Below are 20487 nucleotides of genomic sequence, written 5' to 3' on the forward strand. Positions count from 1 at the left end.
GCGGTTTCCCACGGGCGGTTAAACGCAGGGCGAATTAATAATTCGGCTTAAGAGGATCGAAAAGGGATAGTATAGTTCGTGTGTTCATGGGACAAGACTTAGCTTCGTCGTTCGAGCATTTGGCTATTCCTTTCCAAGTTTTTGTTCTCACAACTGACCAGTTATTTATTTCCTTTTGTTTCGTTGGGATTTATCGCTTATCTGTTCGGTAGATAAGCTGATCGTCTGTATGTGTAATAATAAATTGATGAGAGAAAAACAGTAAAAAATAACAAATCACTTTGAGTGGATAGAAATATATATATTCTTCAGTCACGTCAACAGAGGATTCTAATGTAAAATAATGGAAAATCGTAACACAAACGGCTCAAATCGGATTAATTTGCAAAAGAATATTGCACTCAGAAAAATGGTTTATTAATTAAAAAGGAAAGAAAAAAAAAAACAAAAAACTGTTACCAGAAGAATTATTTAATCGGAACGACTTGAATATGATATTGTTTCAATTAAAAGAAATATTTATTCGCCGTGAATAAAATATCTATTTGGTACAACGATTTCTTGCTACTAAATATTTATTTATCGTCAATAACGAAGTTCAAATAAATCAATAGTGGTGATATAAATAAATGTCTGTTAGGTTTACGTACAAACATGTTTTTTCTTCGTTTGAAATGAATGTTATTTGAATGAACGAGATTTTCATCTCAGTGTGTAGATTTTACAAAGAAATGTCCATATTCAATTATATTTCCGGTACAGCGGCTGATCGCTAAGCTGAAGAGACTTTGATACTGCTTTATATTTTCCGTCCTCCGCTTTCTACTCACTGAATAATTACAATCAGACCGATGAGTCATGAACCTGCAGTGATTTCAAAATTTATCAACTATTACCGTACGCATGCTAAACATGGTGTACAATAATTTCACGCACGAAAGGGTTTAACCGGAATACCGAGGGTGGCTCTGGAGAGAGTGAGAGAGAGAGAGAAAGAGAGAGAGAGAGAGTGGTTGACTGTATCGATTATTACATGGGGTTCGGATATAAAAAAAGTTATTCCGAAGGGGAGTAAAGCTTAGTAAGCTCCCATCTTTTTCGCGGCCATAGATGCAGATCTATAAGTATGTTATAGATTCGGAAATTGTAACGGTGATGTAGACAGCAAATTGAGCCGTATAATTGTTCGCTGATAATACGCCCACTTGCTAAAGAATTAACAACAGATTATCGTGAATTTGTAGCTCTAATCGCGGGATCACTTAACCAAGGCTTTGCTATGAAAGTCGATTTTTTGTCAACCGCTTAATTTGTGGTTTCGATCTTAATGGGTTGTTAAGCCGTGATTAATTCCACCAAGGTTCGACGGAAATCGAAGAAAAGAAGAGTGAGACGAATCAATGTCGCTCAATTAGCCGCCGGAACATTCGTTATACTCGGCAGCTCAAGATAATAACCGATGAGTTTTATCCCGGGTGCTTTTGCATCGTATTTTCACGCTTTTACGGCGGACTCTGAAAACGACCACGAGCAGCATTTTAAGCTTGTATCGACCGAAAGATACGCCTCGGCCTCATACGTGTGCCGGTTCGGTTCACGTTCTACTTTACGCCAGCATCGGAGGAGAATTGTCAAATATATAAAAAAAAGAAAAGAAGGAACAATTTTCCAATAACTTAAAATCTCCCGAAAACTGTCCACAAGATTTCGCTCGGATAAAATGGCAAGTATTTATGCAGGATCACGCGATTCCTTGCCTATCTTCATCTCGGCCAGAATCGTAGCGAAGATTTTCTTGCAAAGTTCGACACATTTCAATGGTCAGAATCGCGACTCAACTTATCGCGAGATATTATACCAGAAAAGTATCGAAGAAATATTTCGTGGCCACTTGAGCTCTGAATTATACATATTGTGACGATTTCAACAAAAAAAACTAAAATTCATGCTCGGAAAATTAGCCGTGAGATTCTTCGGCGGTTTTTAGAAACTTACGTTACCGTTTTTCTTTTCAGCTCAACACTCATCGCGAACGTGAATCTGTTTGTTTCGCTCATATCGGCAGATGAATAAGCGTTAAATAGGACATCGCGTGTAAGTGACAATTCAGTTAATTGGCAACCACTGAGAAGACAGATTTCACCTCGCCGCGTTTAATCCATTGCACCTAGCTCACGATTGATAGACAGCGAGATTAACCGGGCAAATTAATCTATAGAAACGTGTCAGGTGGTCGATTGCCAAACTTTGCGGATACTATAAATCAAAACCTGGTGTACGTATGGATATAACTGATCACCTCGACGGCGAGCTGGCCTACACCGAAGACTCTATGCGTGAGAATTATACAACTTGGAAACAAAGCGTCAATCTCTGGTTTTAAGCTTGTTTACAGGTCGGTCGCCTAATGCCTTCTCGACCTGAGGCAAACAGAGCTATCGGCTTGTGATTCGCCTACCGGTGATTAGCCGACTCTTCACTCAAGTCAAGTCACTCGCCGATGTATTTCGCTTCGACGCGTTAAGGGGGTCGTCTGGTGTGAAGGACGCTTTTTTCAGGCTTTTTGGGGTCTTTTTTTAAGACAAATCGTTGAAATAAAATTTGTCATAATATTCACACTATACTTATTGACATTTAAATGAACTTTGTGAATTTTTTGGAGACGAAATATTGAATATAACGTAATGTATACTGCCCGATAGGATTGTATGTAAAGAAAAAAGTGTAGACATGATATTTCGAAAAGCACTAGAGCGATGCTGCTCAAATTTTCACAGCCTCTTTATTATACCTATACTAATCACGTGAACTAGGATAATCATGACTGCTTAGTTGGTTTCTGTTTTTTAAGAAAACTTTGAAATTTGCATTTTTGTTCCATTTGTTCAGCTTGTAAAATAAAAACTATCAAAGCTATAATGATTATCCTAGTTCTCGCGATTAGTATAGGTATAATAAAGAGGCTGTAAGAATTTGGGCAGGATCGGTTTAATGCTTCTTGAGATATTAGGTCTACACTTGTTTTTACATACGTTCTTGTCGCGCCGTATACATTAAGTTATATTCACTATTTGGTCTCCAAAAAATTTAAAAAGATCGTTTATACGTCACTAAATATAGCGTGAAAGTTATGAGGAGTTTTTGTTTCAATGATTGGTTTTAAAAAGTTACTCAAAAAACCTTGAAATAAACAGCCATCACACGAGACGACCTCCTTAATTGCAAATAGGGGAAGGGGGGCGGGGGGGCAAAACGGGGTAGGCGGGAAAAATGGGGTACCCCAAAAATTTCGCAAAAATTTTTTTGTTCGATAAAATTTCGTAAATGGCCAAAAATGACATCTAGCATCATTTTGCACTATTAAAAGCTAAAAAAAAAAACATTTTTATACGTTTTGCGAAAAAATACAAATAAAAGAAATGGAAATAACAAGAAAAAACCTTTTTTTAAATTATGTTGAGAGTAAATTTTATTACTAACGTTAATTTAAAAAGTAATTATTACACACATTTTATTTACTTGAAAAAAAAAAATTACTTTTTTTAGGGGTACCCCATTTTGCCCGCAAGAATAAAAAATTTTGTCTTACTGGAAATTGAAAATTGACATTATTTACGTTGTTTGCAACTAAAAAAAAGAAAATTTAACATACTCACGTTCACAAAATTTTAGTATTTCCTTAAGTACCCCGTTTTGCCCCCCCCCCCCCCCCCCCCCCCCCCTTCCCCTATATAATGCGAATAATCAATTCATCGTCGAGAGTGAAAATGGCAGGGCAGGGATTATTTTTCTCCTGTGAGCTTATTCAGGTTTCTATACACCGGTATAACGCCGTGTAAGGGATTAATCCACCCCCGCGGTACTTGCCATCGGATGTTACAGACTGGCGCACAATACAGAAATGCTACCGGGTCAACCACGTGGAACAACGTGATACCTCGACTTCATCGTCCGCTACACTGTCATTAATCAATTGGTAATATACAAATATAACGGGGCTTCGAGGAGGCATGTATTTAAAAATTTCAACAAACGGTCTAACATCGTACAAGGGAAGAGAAAAACAGCGAGTTATTGACCTGATATTCAATTTCCCATATACATATGTACAGGAACGTGTATCTGTATGAGAGAAAGTGAGAAATAGAGAAAGAGGGAAAGAGGAAGATTTGAATTCGCTATAAATCAGAGTGAATTGCTCGAATTTTACCGTCGTCGGAATTTATACCGGTTGAATCTGAATCCGCCACTTTTTCACACATCAGGAAACCCGGGGAGAACATTTCGTCGTGTGTTTTTTTTTGACGACGAGCGAGTTTGTCACGAGCATTTTTATTCCTGTATGTAACAGATCGTCGCGGTATTGAAACCGCTGTGCGATATCTCAGAGCCCGAGGCGATATTGAAAAGGGGTAGATAATAATCGTCCCGAGCCGTTTCTTCCTACACCCTTACAGTACTACATTATATTTATCTCGATGCAGTCACTCTCTCTCTCTCCCGGCGACCATTGCACTTTTGGCCTCAGGCTGAGCGAGTCATGCTATTTCCAGGAATTTGCTGGACAGGAATAGAACGTTGTCTGTCCAAGAATAACTGACCAATACTACGCAGAACTGCGTCCCTATCTCTGCGGATGATCCGCTTCGTGTTAGATTTGTCGGAGAGAGAGAGAGAGAGAGAGAGAAAGAGTGCATCGCGCACCACGAATTAACAACGAAACTCGATATTATGTCACTCCCGGAATCAACTCGTGAGATATCGAATTACCATCTCACCGAGTGAATTATTCCATTCGGTGTCAAGACGACAAAACGCTGACCCCGAATAATCCGCGGAAGTCTGCTTGCGACGGTAATGCAACGTCCAATACCGACGGAAACCGCAAATCCAAGAGAGTCGAGCGAGGTCGACGACGAAATTCGCGTGTCTGTCTTTCGTCTCTCTCATGGCTGCACCGCAGCCTACGTCGTGTATAATTTGAGTAATTATTCCGATGCATGTGTTTACAGAAGCCAGAAGTCGGAGTTGAAAAATTGAAGAGACACGGGAATTGGTAAATTCCTCGATATTCCTCAATAATTTGATCAACAACAAAAATGGATGAATCTTTTGACTGTGAAAAGATCGAATTTTCATTTTACTGTATAAGCCTGAATTACGTACGTTACTTTTCTATTTTCTTCGCACTTTTCTCCCAGAACCAGCTGGTTTTTGTTTTTACTGTATAACATATCCGTTTAACATTAACAAGGGTTTCGATGTACTCGAATTTCGACGAATAAATTTTTCGCCGCGAAAAATCCTTTGTTAAATGACATCGCGTTTGCTTAAAAATTTGCCAAAAATTATTTCGAAACGAGTTTCGTTGTACGTAACGAAGCAAGCGTGACTCTTATTGTTTTCCCCGATCCGTGGGATCCGTGAATATATGTGTTACATACAGGCGTATCGTTTTTTTTAGCGACGAGATTGAATTGTGGGTTTGTAATATAATATATGCCATTTTTTCACCGTTGTAGCTTGACTAGCTAGACGTTCGCTTATCTTTGTCGGGGTAAGATCGACTTCGACGTGAAAGACACTGACCAGAATCACATGCACAGCGTCAAAGCGGCGCCACGCGTTTCTGAGACGCTTTTAGAGGCTGAGAAAATGTTGGAGCTCGCTGTGTTGCAACCCGTTGAAAATGGGTCTTTTCCGAATCTCTTAGTTTTCTGGAAGCGTGACCGACGTTTCAAAAGGCAAACGTTAATAAATTTAGGCCGGTATTTGATGGGTTCAAGACTTACTGCCTTTCGATCCCGATACCATGAGGAGGTGTTGGTAAATCACTCTTCTGCACTGGTCGTCGATGACACTGACAATAAGTGTATCAAGCTTATTTAACCGCTACTTATAGCGCCGCGAAGATGCTCGTCGTAAAAAACATACGAGAAGAGTGACGGACGCGGCCTGTTCGTGGATCTTGGCAAAACAGCTCTTTATGTTGGAAAACGTGATATAATGGCGAAGCGTGGCAGCGTGATTAATCATCATTCTCACGCTTTCGTTACGCCTCCCGTTTCCGTGACTCGTCGTTAATCTAATCGAAGCATGATACGAATTCCAAAAATCAAGATAAGACCCTTGGAATCTTGGACGGTGAAACGGTTATCGACAAATTTCGGCAATCGATCACGAACAAGGCTTTAGTTGCCAGTTGAGTGAGTTCTGAAAAAACAAAAACGAAAAGAAAAAAATGCTAACAATGATGTAGTTCTGGCGGAAGAAATGGGTAAACTAATTACGCGGCGTACTGGCGGAATACGGAATGTACTCGTTAACTTCCCGCAAACTTGTTCAAACTGTGAAGTAGAAGCCTTAATATAACGTAGCGCAGAAATTTGCATCGACAACTGAAACAGGCAGATTTCAAACTCGGCCATATACATAGGTAAGGTATATAGTATATATACAGAGGAAATTGAGATTTTCGGTTCATGGGATTAATTACGAGCATATTTTTCATGCGCGTTAGCCAATACGCACGAAATTATTTATCTCAACATTTGTCGGTTCAGCTTAAAGTAACGGTGAACTGAATAAACACACCTTCGTTACTGTAACACAAGAATAATTCAAAGAAAGCGTAAATTCGAGAGAAGAGATTACCAATGAAAACAGCTTACGTACCTCGAGGAGTTTTAATTACAATTTTGCAGAGGAATGATCATACGGCCAAGCGATGATCCCTCTAATTAAACTAATTACAAATGGAATGTTATAGTTCTTTAATTAAGCGCAGCCCATTTGTGAAGTGGAATTTCTCAAGCGTTCAGCTCATATAGAGGTTGATTTTTGGCACAAGATTTTCGACCTTCTTGATATCGCTTCAAGAGGAAAAAAAATCAACCCGCTTGAGAGAGCGGAGGAATTGCTACGGTACGACTGCGTTATTTTCATTTCTTTGATCGGTCCCGTTTGCTCGAGTTTAACCTCGTTTAAATGAACTTACTGCGAAGCAGCAAAAAAGGTTTAAAAGAGAGAGAGAGAGAGAAAAAAAAAGAAGAAACATTTCAAGAAAAAAAAAAAAATAAAACAAAAACAGAATGAAATAAAATAATATGCGAACGAATCACGAGTTGAAACGAAGACTTACACCGTATACCGACATAAAAACACGGTCAACGAGCTTCGCGTTTCACATAAGGTAATAAATTGCAACAACAATTGCTCTGTAGAAGTGATTTCTGTGTAAAAACGATCCTCCTTCGTTCAAAAACATAAACGAGAGAAATGAAAATACTCGCGAGAGAAATTTTAGCACCTGGAGCATCTTTCGAAAGACTGATTTCAACATTACTTGAAAGCTTTAAACGTTGCAAAGTTTTTCTCTGATACTTGATCATAGATTCTTAACATAATCAAAAATTCTCGCGCGCGAATTTAAATAATTTCGTAAAAGTGTAGGATAAAAACGAGAAACCAGTACAATAATCCGAATAAATTGGAAAGTATACACCTCCGTAATACAAATCGTATACCCTCTTCGTAACTTGATTCAGAAATTCGACACAACTTCTTTGATGGGCAATTATACCGTACAAAGATGATTCTCGAGTAATTCAGGGAAAATTATACGTCTAATTTCCAAGCAATAATCGCTTGATTCACAGCATAACTCATACAATTAGCGGACCCTGCTGCTGGTATATAATCTACGGAGTAAAATGGAATGCAAATTTTTTTTCCGCCATAAACCGAGCTGCCGCAGCGCAGCACCAGCAACATCATCCATGCATCGAGTGACACAGATATGAATAGATGGACAAAGGGTGACACAGACTCGGGGGTTTTGACTCGGGACCGAACAGAGTCGACGAATATCGATTATAAGAGCGTTCAGCCTGCGGCAAGGGATGCTCGTCTCATCGAAAATGGGGCCCGTTAGCCACCCCGGGTGCTCGGGCAACCTACTGACACTGATACCGTCAGAGTTTATCCGTAGATCCGGACGGTGGTGATGGGATTGTTTTCGAGTGAATTTCGAAGGCCTTTCGGAATAGAAGATAAAATCAACGTCCCAAACCGCAGCCCTTAGCGTACAATTTCTATCCAAGAATCGTTTTTCGGGTAGCCAGAAACCCGATGGATCTAACAGCAGGTGCCCCTTTCCATTTGCAAATTCAGGATGCTACAAATTCTGGAGGTTTTCTTCCCCGCCGGATTACCGGCTCCGTTTTTCCCCCGGTTCCGTAGATCCGCGATATTTAAGGGTGAACGAAATTCCGCTCCGGTATTAAACAGCTATAGCTCGGTTGAATATTTACTCATCCCCGAAGTGTGTTTACCGGAGTAATTCATCCGTGCAAATGAATGTTCAGTTATTTTTAGCAGAAAATAAAACGACGGTTGTGTAAGGAAGGAAAAGTGATCTTGTCAACCGTGACGAAAGTTACGTTTCACTTCACGTGACGGGAATTTCGCCCCCGATTTTACTCGGAGTTGGTGGTCGTACGTGCGCTTCGGGAAGGGTTGCCAATTTTCTTGGCTGCGTGATAATGGGGCGCGGAATTTAACGGAGCTGCGGATCGGCGGAATGTTATTGGGACCAGAACTGACAGCTGTTAGCTGACCATCTTGGAAGCATGCTAATTCAGGGGGAAGAAGTTGCGGGATGCTGTTACCAAATTTGTTGCCTTCAACGTATGTTCACATGTGTACGAGCAGCCGGAGCGGATAACGGTTACTCGCGATATTGTGTTTCGTTTGGAAACAATATTTTTATCCACCTCCAACCGAGAGACTCATTTTGCAAAGCGGAATAAAAGAAAAATACCCTCGCCAAATCGCTCTCGAAATTCTAAGTCTTCCTACTTAAATTACACGCGAGTGAAGATGTCTCCGTTTTTAATTGCTACCACTCGGTCATATTTAATGACACGTACTTGATCCTGGAGGTATTTTGTGGAAAGTTAAATTTCTCAAGAGATTGTCACTTGAATTTTGCTCATTAAGTCAATTATATATACATATATATGCAACTGTTGCTCAAGATGTTGAAAGATAAATTTTCACAAAAAATTCACTTGCGAGGCTTACAACTTTTAAATTGTTTGAGCTACGGGATTCACCAATTTTAATTCTTGACAAAATTCCTTCGAGATCAAGTTTGTATCAAATGTGACTGAGCAGTAATAAAAAAAAAAGAAAAAGTAAATAAAATGATATCTTCATACGATTTAAATGAAAAAGAATCAAATTCCGAGAGCAACCTTTCAATATTAAATGTCAAAGATACTCTTCCGCGAGCATTGTTTTGTTACGTTGTACGTACATGTTTCTAAGGGTATAAATAAAATGAATTGATGTTTATAAATTTAATTTCCAGACTGATCACCCCAATTTGTCTACTTCGTCACATTTCCCATCTACCCGTATCCTATAACAGAGAATTTTGCCCCTCTGCAGCAATGTGTTACATCCAAGCGCTGCTGCAAGGTCTCCGATCCCAATTGATTGTCGTACCGTACGTAACGAGAGTAGGACACGGACACATCCGGGGGGTCTAGGCATTAAGGTGCGAGGGTTGCGAACGGTTATACAAATGGACCATTAGACACGTTTGCGATGCTAAAAGGACTTTGTACATGACTGGCCGGACCGTACGTGCGGAAAGTTTCGAAAATCCCATTACAAGGAGTAATCGAATACGACACAGCTGCCCCTTTCACCCGCTATTATACTATGCCGCGTAAGCTCAAAGCTCCGGAATACGTTATACAGCGTAGCAGCCTGGACGGTGATTCGTACGTCTATTTGAACGGCTATCCGTACTTCCGAATGTGGAATCGATGATCAGGGACCGAAACAACTCTCGCGTACGTTCAATTGTAAAATCGTGAAAGCTTGACTGTGGCTAGTTCCGAAAGCTCTGAACGGTTTTTCTTTCCTCGATCGACTGAATGTTACACGAGTAGATATGCAAATTGACTTGGAAACCGGGTTCCGAGTCTGCCGCTTCTGCAGGATAATACCCGGCTGATATTCCATGCCTCTAATTTTGAAACGGAATGCGGATGTTCGCCGAAGCGTTCAGAATCTGAGCACAATTGGATGAATTTTAAAATCAAGGCACACCTCCCTGCACCTCAAAGGCCGCTGAGGTGCCACGGATTATTTTCCATTTTTCATTTTCCACTTTCCAGTTTTCCCAACTTAGTCACGATCACTATCTGTGAATCGTTCGTGACGTGTATTTCGTACTGAAAGGTAAAAAAAATATGAAAATGATCGCCGTGAATTTTTTATTAACTGTGATACGTAAGCCCGCTTAAGAAGTGTTAACATCAGTGGTTAACGTTGAATTTTCTTGTAAACAAAAACACCTCGGAAGTATGTGTGAAATTTTTCGACCACAGGCTAGTCGGCTATATAGGAGGTTTATCTCCCATCTTATCATTTACTAAGAAAGCGTACGTCGATGGAGAAGTAAAGCGATTCACGGAACAAAAGTTCGCTGGAGCAGCAAATCGTATTATTAATGTAGTCACAACAAGAAAATTTGTTGCTCGACTACATATATGCTTGCGGATCCAGCTTATTGTTTTTTTCCATGTAGGAAAAAATGCTTCAACGGTGAAAGAACGGAATGATGATGTACTCTGGCGTTTTCTTGCCACTCCCTTACTCTCCACATCCTCTCTGCCGGCTTTGAAAGGTTCTTTATCTGTCGGGGCTAGACTACCGACACCCACGAACATTTAGAGCCGACGAGATTCGGAGCTTTGATCCTTGAACTCAATAAAATGAATCTTATTTTATTGTGCGCCCACTCCCTGGTCCCCGAGATCACGCCTGCATAATCTCCCGATTTTTCAAAGTCACATTGGCGTGACCTGAAGCCGGTAGACGGTTCCAAACAAAATAAGATTGAATATTTTCACAGTTCAGCAGTTTCCTATCTGATCCGAACAAAATCCAAGACGAATTTCAATGTAATTTGAACAAGAGTTGAATAAAATTGAAAATCCTTTTGTTATTTTCAGATCGGTCAAGTATGCATAAAAATAAATCGTACTAAGAACGAAATCCAGAGTGTCCTATAGCTTTGATATTTTCAAAGTGGAATTGGCAGAAGTAGAGAAACGAAGTGCCTTTGGTTAGTCCGAAAACTCACGACAGGCATGCACGTGAGTCTCTGTATGCCGACCACGAGCTTCTGCTCTCCGTTTGACGTGGATGAAAAGTAAAGCAAAGCAAAGTGATTACAAACCGTGAAAACGCAAAGGCTCGAGGGGTTGGTTTTTAGGTACAGGGCGTACTGATGATGTAGGAATACGGCGCTTTTCCGCCGCTCTAAAATATTCCTCTCATTTATTGTTTGTTGTATAAATCTAACCGGCTCGGCGTGTACCGCAAAAAAGCAGAATGTAAAAATAACGTGTGTATGCTGACATGAGATGTGAGCTCATTTACATTCGAGCTTCGTCATGATTCGCGCGGTCACAGAGAGAGTGCATTTTCCTTTGCGAAATCCGTCTCGAGTTCATCCCGTTAACCCACGAGTCGTTTCAAGAAGGTTGAAAAGTTTCATTTCCTCCATTTCTCCGAAGTGGAAAAACTTTTCCACGTTATTTCTCAACGAAAAATCTAAAAGCGACTCTTGGAAGTATCTTCGTAAGGTGTATACAATATTATATATATACATATTGGATATCAGCTACAGCAACGCTTTTATCGTCCTGAGAACCCCGCTACATGAGTCATCTCCTCGTCGATGGTATCAACGTTCGTTTGAATTAGCGACGATATACCAATATACTCAAGGCTTTGGAAGTTCGGTAGGCGGGGACACCGTCGTCTTAGCATTACAACGAGACCCAGATTCAATTTAATAAATTAATGCAATGTATAGATATAATGTAGAACAATGTAATGGGTGTGCATTACACCTTAATCGGATTTTGCGGGTACGTGGATAACCGCGAACGACGATCAAGGGATTCGTAACGGCAGCCATTTTGGAGGGACTGATCCGAAGCATCGCGAATCTGCCCGCGGATTTTCATTCCCTTTTTCTCAATGACAGGTGTAATTTTTTTCTCCTCTTTTTAAACCTCTCTTATTCCGCTTGGAAATCGATAAAGAAAACCGTACTCCGCGAGTCACAATGAAAAAATCTTGCTTTGTTTAATCGTCGAATGGAATCCGGGATGCGATGCACTTGTTTCTGTCCCACGCAATGCGAGAGCAACAGCTTCACTTGGCAAAAAGAGGAAACTGAAAACACTAAACTACCTCGGATTAAGCTTGACTTGTAGAATCCGGAGAAAAGATACCGATAACACGGCATCTGTACACCTTAATATATTTCGTGACGACATTTGCAGGCTAATTTAACTGCCAAGCGCACATCCGTTGCGGGGTACCGCGATAAAATGTGCTATACGGTGCCATGTGAAAAAGACTTGTGTTTAGCTTATACCCTAAGGTGGCTTATCTGCCATCGTCAAGCAGGTTGGGGGAGGATGGATGTTAACAGGAATACAGCCGGAAATACACCCTCACCTTTGCAAGATTATTTACTTTTTTAAATACAGTTTAACAAATAGACAAGGAGCAGGATTTAAGGGAAAAAAATTTAACTCTCAGGCTACTTCGTGGAATAAATACCTACTGAAGAAAAACAACCCATCTCCTCAGCGGATTAAAAAATTAAATGGCTGCTAAGATAGACAGAACAATCAAGGTGGAAATGAATAAAGCAGAACTCTCGATTTTTTACATTGCAAATGTTGCAAGTATGGCAGGCATAAGTTGATGGTAATTTTACAGTCTAGATTTCGGTATATCATCGTTTGTATATTTTTGTTTGTTTGGTGTAGCAAATGGATAGCTTTTTCGACAGGAAAATTCCGCGACGATCTTTCTCGTGCGAAAACTCTTTGAATGTATTTTCCGTGTTCCAAGAGATGCAAAAGTTGATTTCTTTCCAAGACTAATGGAATTGGCTTCGTTTCCGGGAGCTTTAGAAATTGGATGATGAATCTTCACCGAAACTGGACAACGAGCGATATCCATGACTTATGTTATTAGGTGTTGGAATTAATTCGTAACATCTCACACATCTGTTGACTTGAAAAAAACGCTACTAATTAATTCCAGCACCTAATACAACGACGAAAGATTGAAACTATGTACCCATTGAACTCTCCCCCAGATCAAACCAACTCTCCCATTTTCCGGAGAAAGGATTTCGTTCGATTTCTCAAGTTTGCACCTTTCCCTGTATCAATTCAAGTCTGAAGTGGTCTCAATTAATTGACGAGTTTCTCGGTATGAGATGGACTCGGAGTGCTTCCTCTAACCAAGCACTCTCAAAAGCTCCTAGGATGCCCCTACAGAGTGTGTGTGTGTGTGTGTTTACCAAGAGTGCATAGCACCAAGTAGAAGAACAATAGAAGAACGCACGGGATAAATTTCTCTGAGATAAAATCACCGAGATAAATCGCAACTCCTTTTCTTGTAGGGACAACCGGGGGATGAGAGCGAAAAGGTCGGATCTGAAATAACTCTAATGTCGGTGGAGTGCAGCTGCCACTGGGATTGCCGTAATGACTTTTTATCTAAACTGGTTGCAATATAAATGGAAAGGAAGAAGGAGGAGCGCAGAAGAGTTCCGATGAAAGTCGATAACGGCGAATATTTCAACATTCGAGGGTATTTCCCATCTGCAGTTTGAATAGCGGACCGTAAAATTATGCGCGTAACACAAATTTCAATATGCCAGCGAACTTTCCTCACTTCGGCAAATGCGATCATCGATTCTCCCGCTTGTTTGCTAATCATACGAATCGCTAGAATTCCGGCCTTCCAGCTTCATAATTTCCCGAGGATGATCAAACACGCGATTATTAGTATGTAATTGATTTCAGTGTTGTTTGTTATTCGGCTTCGTTGGATGCGATTTACCACAAATTAATTTGCATTATCGCCAACAGCTTGCGCTTAATTAAATTGTATTCAAAAGCATAAGTTCACTTTATGGTATACAAAGTCTGAATATAATTCATCATCATTAATTACAGCGACGCAACCTTTTCGAATTATGTAAGATATTGGGAAATTGGAAATTTTCAAGACTCATGGTTTTCATGCATGGTTGCCGAGTTTTTGATTGGTACAGAAATTTGTGGGTACATTCTGTCGTTGCTTTTAATTGCATAATAATCGTGATATGTGTTGTATTTTACATACCGAAGAGCGGCGGACCAATTACTGTGATAAATGAAATTTCATAATACGTAGTCAAGAGTTTTGCGAAAGCCAGAAACTCGTTTTCCTTCTCCTCGAGCATTACAATGAGAGCGGGGGGTTTCTTACAGCGGTTTTAATTGTTTTCCGGCGCCACAGCTCTGATGTCGGGGTACTTTTCAGTTGTCCGTGCATCGCGTTGAAGCCTCCGTAAATCGAAAGATAACCGAGTCTTCCCAAGCTGAAATTCAACCCCGTATAGAGGAAGTTGCGGAAAAGCGATAAGAGCGGCACTCGGCTGCACGCGGGTCGAATGCCGCAGCAACGATTTGCAATATTCTTCCGGGTTCGTTAAATCGGCTCCACGACGCTTGCGATTCTTATCGGTGGCGTTGCCCCGGTTTGACCCGATACCGGTGCCCCAGTCACGATCAGCTACGCCTGCAGAAGCCGGGGAAAACTGTGCCGCAATGCTGCGACGTGTCGTGCCGTGTCGTGTCGTGACGTGCGCCTGTACACTTTCATAGAATCCGTGCATAGATGCATTCCACACCTACGTAGACGCCGTCAGGTAATGTCGACGCGTGGACTATCGCCCCGGAAGGTTCGAGACTTGCGGGGGTGGACGACTTATCGACCTGCAAAAGTTGTAGCGGGTGGATTGCAGCCCCGACCCGACGCGACGCCTCGGCCTGGTACGCAGCTCTCTTAGTAGTAGACATCGCTTTTTAATGAGACTCCATTCACCTTCTGTCATCCTTCTTATTCTCATTTCTACAATGCCGCTTCGTCTTGTTCCAATTCTCTCCGCCCCTCCTCCTCTCTGCCCCCCTCTTTCGCCAAACCCGCGAGAAGGAGGAGAAGGAGGAGAGGGAGGAGGATCGATTCACGCATATTTCGGCGGCCAAACTTTCCACAAGGTACATCCCTCGACCCTCAAGACTCCGCAGAGTCAATTGATTTCATCGATAGCGAATTCTCGTTGAATGATCCTTGCGTGACTCGATTTTTGGAGTTGAACGTACGGTATGCGACGATTGGGACGAATTTTTTTTTTTTTTTGCCCAAATTTCAATCGCGATGGTCGTGCTTTCTTAATTTAAGGGTCGTTTGGTCGGTCCGGGAACTCTGCGATGCCGAGCAACCTCCGGGGCATGAGATAATACGTAAGGCGTAAGCCCGCGGGGAATTCGGATTGTCAACCACATGTTCTCAAATTTCAGGAATATTTGATCGCGCGTGAGGATTGCACGAATGCATAATTATAATAACGTCGGGCTCGAGGCACGGGAACTGGAAACCATGATGAAACAAATTATCGAACTTCGTAACGGGGGCATTTTCACCTAAGGCAATGATAGTCACCCACGCGGGAGATGAGATTGCTCTATTCTAGCTGGGACGCGTTAATTTTCGTTCACGAATCCACAGGCATCGATGAGACTTTTTCGTCAATTGTTTGGTCCACGTGAATTTGGGTTTACTCGTCATTCGCTGGGTTTCTAAGATCCAGAGTCAAAATTGAGGGCAGAACTTGTGTGGTTTTTGGAAGGATTTTCCAAGCACGTTAATCGGAAAACGATTAAATATTTATGCATAAAGAGGGTGTGGTATAATTTGCATGAAAACCGGGAGATAGAAGAGACCGCGAGATCTTTTCAAACGGGCATTATTTCATTATTTCTAGATTTGTTTACCGAAATTTGCGTAAACCGAAGTGATTGATGCGCGGAGTGCGTGAGACTGAACCGTCAATCATTTTTATGTCTAACATAAACCAAAGCCCGAAGAAAGAATATTCACATTTTTACTTTATTCTTCGGTGCAGATCAACCCGTGCTCGTAGTAATATGGGTAACCTGAATAACCACTGATCGGTAATCAAGATTATGCGCCTGGTCGGGGTAAAAAGTTTTCCAAGTATAAGTCAAGCGCGTATTATGAGAACATAATTCGACGATTCCTAGGTACAACATACGTATAATATAAGTATCCAGTTGAACATTTTTCCGAAGAATCCGAGGAGAGGAATTTTCCTTCACAACTCTGGAAAGAATTTTTTCATATAGTCATAAAAATGCAAAGGATCTATCACAGAGAATTTCCATGCATATTTTCGCTGCCGTGTTATAAAGTCTCAATTCGAGTTCATTGCTGGTATAAAATACTTTACCGAATGATCCGCAGAGAATTTCTCGAGCAATAATTTTTCAAGTAATAATGTCGGCCAGATTATGTCCAAAGTTCGACAACAGATACCGAAACTCATATAACGCAACGTCTTGGACGGTGAAGTTTCACACCTGCAGGAAAAGGGATTTTCTCTGGGTCCGATCAGCGCCCGCCGCGTGCTCAAAATCGCAAACAGCGACGACAAGGCAGCTATTGAATCCTGGCCGACGTACGGCTGGCGCTGAAAAACCTGACCAACGTCGAACGGGGTAACCCACAACCACGAGGGCGAGGGTAACGACCCCCAAGAGGGATCGATGTATCTCCGCCCGGCACCACCTGGCTGCACCAGACCGCGGGTGCCCGGCCTATCGCTGGATGGATTCTCACGTGCTTGTTCCACTTTCGGGTTTCATATTTTGCCGCCCGGTTCGGAAAATTACCGTCTGAATTCTGACGTCCGTATTTCTTTGACACATGATTTATAGACCTACAGCTGCGATGTCAAACCCCGAGCCCTGTAATATCGTTTCGGTTATGCGTGGTTAATTTCTATATATAGACAATGGGAGTTATAAAATGACTGTTATTTTCTTTGACGAGGTATCCAGCGACCGTATCTATTCAGTGGAAAATGGAAATCATTTCTGTGGGTTCAAACAAGGATTTCTCGATCCCCGAGGAATAACCCATGCAGAAGTTGCCCATCTGCGCCCCGTTATATTGACCTGTTTAGTTTATCGACAGGTTATTGTCTTAGGGATGCCGGAATTAAACCCTAACCCGACTCTGATCAGACCCTTGCCGAATAAGCTTGGAATGTGATGGACTTGATGTAACTATATAGGAACTCAACTGTAACCCGGTTGTCCTAGCTCAATTTGATTGACGTGAAAAATTTAACGATGTATCTCTAGGTTTTCCGGAATAAAAATTATGATTAATCCGCAACGTATTACATTTAGACTTCTCACGTTGGCTAACAGACTCACTGCTCCGTGGATATTATAGATAAATAAAAAGTGACAATAATTGAGTGCCATTTAATCTCGAGTTGTAGTAAAACGTGACGATGCAGAAATTTTGAATCTTTTAAAAAGTCAAGTGTACCTTGGAGCAGATTGAATATTACCAAGGTATTATAAATTCCAGAAACAATGCCTATTTCTGTAATATTTACAAGTGGTTAAAACTTCTCTGTGTGCTACGTGTATATTATTATAATGAGCTGATTTTCTTTGCCGAAAATTATCATTTGCGCAAATAGTCGCGAACGATTACGGCTGAAATACTTCAAAATTCGGATAAAGGTATTTTGAAGCCATATTAAAAATATCGCATTTTCAATGCGATTCTCGGGCTTACATGCTGAAGGTGCGATATGATTGAGTGAAAATTGATCAGGTGATATCGATTGCATTTTATTTTAAACGAGTTTATCAGGCACCCATACCTCCATGTATGGTAATGTACGCACAACACGCACATGGTTAGTTTTGTTACGCAACACCTGTAATGTGTATCAAATTCTACACTTTGCGCCACGGGGCAGCTTGTGACGCACTAGTCATTTTTTATTTCACGTTGTATCGCGATGGTGCATGGATTGTAATTTGAAAAAAGTTTTTGAGATCGAGTTAACCCAAGAAATTTGACTACGATTGATTGTTCAAAGGAAATTTCATAATTTACAATCGAAAATATTGTCCTGTGAAATTCCTTCAATTTATTTAGATGTGCTGAATTCTTCAAACAAACGGTTCAGTAGCGTTAATGTCAAGCTTGATTACTTTCTTTATACCAATTATACCGCATGCATTGCCTGAAGATTGGTTAATACAGCCAGACGTGGTTATTCTTTTGAAGCAAGCAAGAGGGTTTGACGGATCCGGGGGTTATGAAGTGCCCTACTATTACCGACTCGTTCGTGGTGCCAGCAATGTTAATCAAATCGGTAATGGTAGGAAACTTTTGTACCGAAGCTCCGCTTCATAGCGAGCTTGAAACTGTCCCATTTAGCTGACTATTTAGCTTATTTAGTAATCTTTAGTCAACGACACATGCAAGCCCTGGATGAAGAGAAACCTGAGAGAGCCTATGCTCGTGTTTGTGTGTCCCCAATTTCGTAGCGCTCTCTTGTATGGAATAGGTTTTTAGAACTAATTTTCGACGTAACTGGATGGTAAGAGCCGTTCGATTACCGACTCGTACTCTGTCGTACTTATTCGTCACGCTAGCGGTGGATAATACAGAGCACGCTTACCATAACGAAATGCCGGTGTAGTGGTTAAAATAAAACAAATCACACACATCAACTGTTGTTGTGTTGTGGCACGAATAAAGAAATAAAAAAACTTTGTTGCTCAACATTCACTGCAAAACATTGTTTAACTTCTATATGTGCATCTCTACTCAAGGCGGAATCTGATTTTACTCGACGAATAAACTAATCGCACCAGTGTCGTTGACTGAAGACATACCTATATGGGTGGTTAACCCTGAGCTAATCTTTCTTCTGGCTGTGGATCCAGTGGTAATTCTATTGCTTTGCACTAATCGACCCATCTTACAAGATCTCAATGTTAAATTGAGTCGGGATAACAGAATTCTGTAATTTCCCCCTGCCCTTCAGCTCTCCTCTAACCTTCGTTTTGCCGGCGGGATATAGATATTCAGTTAACAGAAAATCAATCCGAAAACGGTAATCAAAGTCTACTTGCGGGCTACGGTCGGTTTGATATCCAATTATTTCAATACGCTACTTTCTTAGCGGTTCAATTGATTTGATATCCAAATTCAATACCCTGCACCCAGCATGTCGTCTCGAAGAATGATCAGTTTCAAAGGGAATTTTCCAAAATGTCATTTCAGCGGAATTCAAACAAGTTTGTGAATGGAAAAAATGGAATACATACCATGCGTTTTCGTGGATGTGCATCAGGGGACTCCTATTTATAGGCAATTCAAGGTACAAGACGACTCTGGTCATTTTCAAGTTTCGAATCAGCCGCGTGCTAAGAAGCATGAAAAATTGCTGATCAGGGAAATATTTCACCCCAAAAAAAGATACTCTGCCAAGCCGCCAGAAGTGAGATAATTCTCCAATCAGTAATTTTACACATTTCCATTCAATTTTAGCAGGATTTATGAAGGCTTTACTGACGATTCCGGAATCATGGCAGAAATCGCTTCGGATGTTAATAAAAAAACTTTCGATGGCAATACGAAAGATTTGATTAGCTGGAACAGACAAAAGATTTGATTAGCTGTAATCGACACAAGGTTTGGTTAGCTGAAACAGATGGAAGATTTGATTAGCTAAAACAGACAAAGTTAGGAATAGCACAATTGTGTGCACCGACAATGTTGAGTCGAACACCAAGGTTCACGAAAACAGTTTTCTACTCTATCATTTCTATGATTGAAGAAAAAGTCATACATTTTTGGAATCAAAATCTATTTTCTACCTAGAATTATTAAAATAAATATTTTGTTCGAGTGAAGACTCAATATTTGTCGGTAATCTCGAATAAAAAAAATATCCCGTTGCCCTGAAACAAAAGACAAGACAATCAGTAAAAAAATACTTTTGTACAGCTCATTGTCATATATGTTTTATAAGTACTTACGACAAGATTCTTCAATATCACTATACACTCCGCGATTTATATCCTCGTCAATCGTTCGCTGACTTGCAAATGCCACGCTTTCTCTCAGAAGCAAAAGGTATCAAGTCAACGCGCAAAAGGTGCGGAAAATTCAGTTAGTAAAAAAATTGATTGGAAAGCTGAAGGCTTAAAACATGGAGAGTGCTTGACATTTTCATATACCGTTTGCGAAATCGCTAAGCAAGAAACGCGATCGATCGATTCGGATTTTGAGGGTGGCGACAACTTTGATAAAATATAATTTCTCGACTTTTCCCAACCAAATATTCAGAATTCTCTGACTTTTGCCGGTGGATAAAATTCCCCGACTATTCCCGGTTTTCCCGGTCTGTCGCCATCCTGTTTATCAATCATCGCGCAAAAGGCGCGTCCGATTCCTGTGATTAATCTACGCGCAAAAAGGCGCGAC

At 40.9% G+C, this 20487-nt stretch overlaps 1 protein-coding gene across 4 annotated transcripts in view; it reads right to left on the reverse strand.

Moving 5' to 3' along the window:
* LOC107219691 (potassium voltage-gated channel subfamily H member 8) overlaps positions 1-19903 on the reverse strand; it is an 83472-nt gene extending 63569 nt beyond the window's left edge. For 2 of the 4 annotated variants that reach the window (XM_046731161.1, XM_046731159.1), the window contains exon 1: positions 5793-5809. The gene's annotated coding sequence lies outside the window, so the exon portion shown is untranslated. Of the gene's footprint in view, positions 1-5792; positions 5810-19325 lie in introns of those variants that run through there. The other 2 variants (XM_046731164.1, XM_046731166.1) reach the window with 2 other exon arrangements.
* Between the last annotated feature and the right edge of the window lie 584 nt (positions 19904-20487).

This window comes from Neodiprion lecontei, chromosome 2 (genome assembly GCF_021901455.1).
Source record: "Neodiprion lecontei isolate iyNeoLeco1 chromosome 2, iyNeoLeco1.1, whole genome shotgun sequence".
In the NCBI taxonomy this organism is placed as follows: Eukaryota; Metazoa; Arthropoda; class Insecta; order Hymenoptera; family Diprionidae; genus Neodiprion; species Neodiprion lecontei.